Below are 6,323 nucleotides of genomic sequence, written 5' to 3'. Positions count from 1 at the left end.
AACTGAGAAGTAGAGGACGGAGACTGCCAACATATAAGAGTTGGGGATCATGGCACTGGATCTGAGGGCTATAGCCCTGGTTCTGAGGTGGACAGGATGGAATGTAGGATTTAGCAAGAAATAATTCAGGAATATCAGAGAGCCATGGGGAAGTTTGGAAATGCCCAGTCATTGAACTGTTTAAGGCAATATTAAATATAAGGCTGCATATGTGTGTGTGTGTATGTGTGCACGCACACTTCATTCAAGAATCCAGAGCATTGGGATGGGTATTAAGGAACTCAACTGCCACCACCAGGGAGATCAGAGCAGATTATTCAACTACAGCATCAGTATCATTTTAAAGTCTGTAAGAACCCTATAACATTAAAAAACACCAGAAAATGAATCTGATATCTCTACTGTTTTCCAAAATGCTTAATTTTACGCATCAATTATTCTCTAAATATGTTCTAAATAAATAGTCAGTCAAAAAGCAAGCCTCAGAAGATACATGAAAATTGAAATAACCCTTTGAATCTTATTTGAATCTTATCATATCACCTTGGATTAAAGCTGGACTTCAACAACAACAAAAACAACAGAAAGACCACATATTCATAGAAACTGAACAACTCTCTACTCAATGACAGTGTCTCAAAGAAGAAGTAAAGAAATAAAAGACAATAAATAGAATTAGAAAATATCATCCTGAGTGAGGTAACCCAGACGTAGGAGGACATATATGGTATGCATTCACTTATAACTGGCTATCAGCTAAATAGTATAAATACTCACTGTACAATGCACAGAACCAAAGATTCTAAGTTACAAGGAGGCTCCTGGGGGGATGCTTGAATCTCACTCAGCTGGGGAAATAAGATTTTCTTTGGTGTTGGTTGGAGGGGAGAAAAGGGAGTGGGGTGTGGAAGAAAGAGATCAGATGTAGCGAGCACACTTAGAGAGGAATGAGAGGGTGAATGGAAATGGAGGAGGGGGCATCTCTTGGATGCCAGAGACCTGGATGGTACAGGCTTCAGGGAGTTAATGAGGGTGATTTTAGCTGAAGCTCCCAGCAGTGAGGGGCTTCTATAGGCAGGCAGGATTCTCAGTGCAGTTCTAAATACACCAACCTTCTGAGAAAACCTCTGAACCAAAATTTTCTTGTCGACAGGAAGTGCAGACATGAAGACATCATAAAGATTGAATGGATGGCCCAATTTTAGATCTATCCCATGAGCAAGATCCAACTATTGATACTATTAATGACTCTGTGTTATGCTTGTAAACAGGAGCCTAGCATAATTGTCCTCTGAGAGGCTCTACTCAGTAGTTGACCAAAACAGATGCACAGAATCACAGCCAAGGAGCTCTGGAAGTCTTGTGGAAAAGTTGCAGAAAGAACTGAAGAAGCTAGGGGAGAGGGACTCCCTAAGAAGTCCAACAGAAGTGATGGTATGATAGGGATGTAAAGTAAATAAATAAATAAAATTTTTTTTTTGCTTAAGTGATCATGGAATTTTTTTATTTAAAGATGTGAGATTCCCCCAACAAGCACTATCTTCCATAGGTTTGTGTGTTCCTTTATATCAAATATTAAATTTTACTTATTCCAAAAAACACCTTATTTAATAGATAAAATAAGATGAAATTCACATAAACTCATTGATCATATACAGAATATTTTAGCACATGTTTTATTTTATTTTTGTTTGAAATTATACTATAATTACATAGTTTCCTCAATTCCTTTCCCCTCCTAAACACCCTCATATACCATTCTGCTATTTATTTCAAATTAATTGCCTTAATTCATAAGTTGTTGAAATGTCTATGAGTATATATATATATATATATATATATATATATATATATATATATACATATATATGTAAATACATAAATACAACTTGCTTAGTAGGTATAATGTTAGAGGTACATATGTTTTCAGGGCTGTTTAACATTTAACTGAGTCTTTAGTTGTAATAAATCAATAGCAGAAATGCTATGAAGCCATGCTTCTGTCATTAGCTGTTTCTTGATGAATGTATCTCCCTTGTACAGTTTCCTGTTATAAAATAAAATGAGGAGGAACGGCTTTCTTCCTACTGTCTTTCTGAGCAATTGTAACCCAGACCACATAAATCTTATGAGCATGTGACAGAAATCAGTAAGCTAGAATTTCCCTTTGGTTTTTCATTCATCAGTTTTCTCTACCTTTTCCACAGTATCTTCAATCTATATATGACTTAGAAATATTTTTATGTTCTCTGATCAGGTATAGGGCGAAGGCGAAGGACTGAAGCCCTGAGGGTAGGCAGAAAGAATGGAACAAGTAACCTCAGGATGTAGGGGGTTAGAGAGCCCTCTAGAATGTACCAGAGACATGGGAGGTGAGAGATTCTCAGGACTCAAAGGGAGAGACCTTGGATGAAATGCCCTACAGAGGGGAGAGGGAACTTGTAGAGCCCACCTCCAGCATAAAGACAAGGTAATGAGTGAGGGATGGGGTTGCCATCCCATAGTCAAAAACTCTGATGCAGAATTGTTCCCACCTGAAAGAACTGCAGGAAAAAAATGGAGAAGAGCCTGAGGAAAAGGATGTCCAGCAATAGGCACAAGGGGTCCAGCTCAAGGGGCGGTCCCAAGGCCTGACACCATTACTAAAGTGCTCACAAAAATGGGGCCTATCATGTCTTGTCTCTAAGAGACTCAACAAGTAGCTGAAAGGGTCAGATGCAGATATTTACACTGAACCAATGAACAGAATAGCTGTCTCCTCTGGTTAAATTAGGGAAAAGCTACTGGAAGCTAAGGAGGATGGCGACCCTGTAGGAGGACTGGCAGTCTCAAATAACCTGGACCCCTGAAATCTTTTAGAAACTGGACCACCAACCAGGTAGCATACACCAGCTAAGATCAGGCCTCCAACACATGTACAGCAGAGGACTCCCTAGGTTCATTCAGAGAAGATGCACTTAATCCTCAAGAGAGTGGAGGCACCAGGAAGTTTAGAGATATGATAGGGTGAATAGGGTGAATGGGGACATTTTTGTAGAGATGGGGGTGAGGTGGGAGAGGGGCTGGGAGGAGGTATGGGATAAAATCTGGAGTGTTAAAAAAAGATTAAATAAAATTTAAAAAGAAATATTTTTGTGTTCTCAATATTTTGATAATTTTTCTCTAATTTACTTATATAAGGCATCTATGCCATTATGATTAATGGGTCACATATTGGAAAGGCATATATAATTTCACAAACATACTTTTACAGCTCAAAATCTACATGAAATTATATAACTGGATTTAAACTCTGAAACTAAATTCCCATGAAAACTTAAAATGTATGCTTCATAGTAATTATTGTACATTTATTATACACAATTATTCTTTCACATCAAAATGCAACCAAAAAAAATAATAGTCACAAGAAAGCTTTAAAATATCAAAAAATGGTTTACCTATCAAGGTTAAGCTTCTAATGAAAACAGTAATGTTTATATTGTGATATTTAAAGTTAGATATGGAAATATTAAAGTACATATTATGATGTACCCTTGCTATTACAGAGATGGCCCAAAATATGAACCATGGAGATTAAAGTTCCTCCAAAATTACAGCATGTATCTCTCAGAGTTGCTTAAGTTTTTAACATTCATTAATTGGGGGGCTTACTTACTTGATAATCAGTTTCTTGAGTTTTGTATATTATATGTATGAACCTTTCAAATACAGGACTGGTAAAGGTTTTCCCTCATTCTGTATGCTGCATCTTCATTCATATAATAATGTCATTTCCTGAACAAACCCTTTTTAGTTTCATTGTGTCTCTTGTCTTTTGCTGGTCTTTATACCTGTGCTATCAAGAACTTATTGAGAAAGCATTCCCTCCACCCATATGGTCAGGCTTATTCCCAAGAGTCTGGGTCTTGGTCTTAGGTTCAGGTCCTTGATCCGTTTAGAGCTCAGTGTTTTCCAGGTGAGAAAAGGAAAGATCAAGTTTCATTTCTTTACATGTAGCTATCAGTTTGACCAACATCACTTATTAAAGATGCTTGTCTTTTCTTTAATGTTTATTATTGACTTCTTTCCAAAAATAATCATGTGGCAGTTGGGTGTAGACTTACAATGGGTCTTTCATTTTATTTCAATGATCAGTGTGTCTGCTTTTATCCTGGTGCCATGTATTTTGTTGTTGTTATTATTTCTGTAGCTCTTTCAATAAAATATGAAATCAGATGTCTGGATATTTTAGCCAAGTTTTTATTTTCCATGTGATTTTTGCTATAATCATTGTGTTTCTACATCTCGCTTTTCAATTTCTTTGAATTGTGTTGGAATTACTCTGTGTAGGAGTGCTAACTGGGTCAGCCAATATGGAAATCAGTATGGATTCCACACACACATACACAAAAAATAGGGAGAAATGGTTCTACTATATTACCTGATATACCACTCCTAAGAATACACTTAAGGAACTCTCTATCCAACTACAGAGAGACTTGCTCATCTAGGGACATTGCTTCTCTAATATCAAAAAACAAGAGATGGAAAAAGTGTAATAACCTATCAATAGATGTGTGAATAACAAAAGTACTATATATATATATTATATATAATATATATATACACACACAAATATTATTCAGCTACAAAAATTGAATTATAAAATCTGTATGGGAATTGATGAAGCTGGAAATATTCATTGTGAGTAAGGTAGTCCAGAAAAAAATCCAACATGTCCTCTTCACAATTTCTGAATTTCAAGAATTTCAGAATTTCTAGATATGTGTGCTTAAACAAGAGTGCTAAAATGCGAAAAAACTTGAGCTATAAGGATGGGAATTCAAAACAAATTTTTTAAAAAAAAGAGAACACACATTATGAAGTGGGTAATTGGAATAATAGAAACCAGAAGTTTAGTTGGGATTGTGTTGGGACAGGATAGTTGAGGATTGAGTATAGGGAGGGCTAGCTAACAAGAAAGACCTCTGAAAACATCATCTGGGAGCATACTATTCTAGGAGTTTCCTAGCATATATCTACTTACATAAAATGGATTTAAATAGAGTTACCCTATAACAAATACATAATGCTGCCCAAGATCCCACAGATTATCTAACAATAAGATCTGTAAATGTTGTTTTATTTCCTCAAATAAAGGAATGAGAACCTTACTCAGAGCATTTGTATCTAAATAAAGCCTAGGCATATGCTTGGAAGCTTCTAGCTTCATACAATCTAAACTTTTGCAATTACAGATCATGAAGGCTTCAGTTTTCAATCTCCATCTGCTAAACTAGGCCTAGAATGTTTCAGCCCCTGAGACTTACTGCTGAATGAACTTGCTCTTTCTAGCTGTTTTTGAACTCTGTTGTGGCTTGAATTCCTCTCCAAGCTGACTGATTCAAACTGGCTTCTTTCAGTTTCTGACTGATTTCCTCTGCTCGGAAAAACTACGTCTGAACTCCATGAACTGAACTGAACCAAACTGAACTGAATTGAACTGAACTGAACAGAACTACATGAACTCAACTGAACTCATCTGTATTCAACTGAACTGCATGGAATGCAGCTAAACTCAACTTTACCTCCTCCTGCACTGCTTTTTAATAGTCTCTTTTTCCTGTCTGTTTTAATGAGAGTTGGGAATATCCTATCCCTGACTCATTATATCAACTCTTTCTCTGATCCATCACTTTATCTGCCAGCCAGTTAGATATCACTGCTCAGTATTGAAAGTATGTACCAAAGGTGTGTCTGTATTCCAGCCAGAGGATTAAAGCTGTATATTCCAATAAGATCACACATATCTAGAAGGTGTTTGAATGTGATCCCTTGGCAGAACATTCATGTTGATGTATAAAGTTTATGTACAAAGAACAGATATGGGTTACCTATCTTCCAATTTAAAGCTATTGGGGCCCCATCCAATAGTACATACAATTGCCTTTGTTTTTGTACTTTATTTTGCCCCTTGTCAGTACTGGTACTTGACAGTAAGACATTATGTTAAAAGGTACCATATACTTGAGTCATAGTACATGAGAAAATTAAGGCTGTACTGAAGTCAAGCTTCATCCACACTATTTATGTTTTCATGTGCTCAAAGGTGCTATGAATGCTACTGAAAGAGGAAATGATCCAAAGTGTGTGTCCAAAAGAAGTGATCTTAATGACAAGAAGAAATAGAAATTAACCTAAAAACATTAAAATCAACCAAATTGCAACAAGCTCAGGAAAATGATGCTTAAACAAATGTCAAAATGCAGTAGAAAATGTTTTTAAAAATTGAAACAAACTTTGGAACCAAGACATTAAATATCTGAAGTAAAAAAAAAATT

This window comes from Rattus norvegicus, chromosome 2 (genome assembly GCF_036323735.1).
Source record: "Rattus norvegicus strain BN/NHsdMcwi chromosome 2, GRCr8, whole genome shotgun sequence".
NCBI lineage: Eukaryota > Metazoa > Chordata > Mammalia > Rodentia > Muridae > Rattus > Rattus norvegicus.
Note: the sequence above shows the minus strand (reverse complement) of the source record.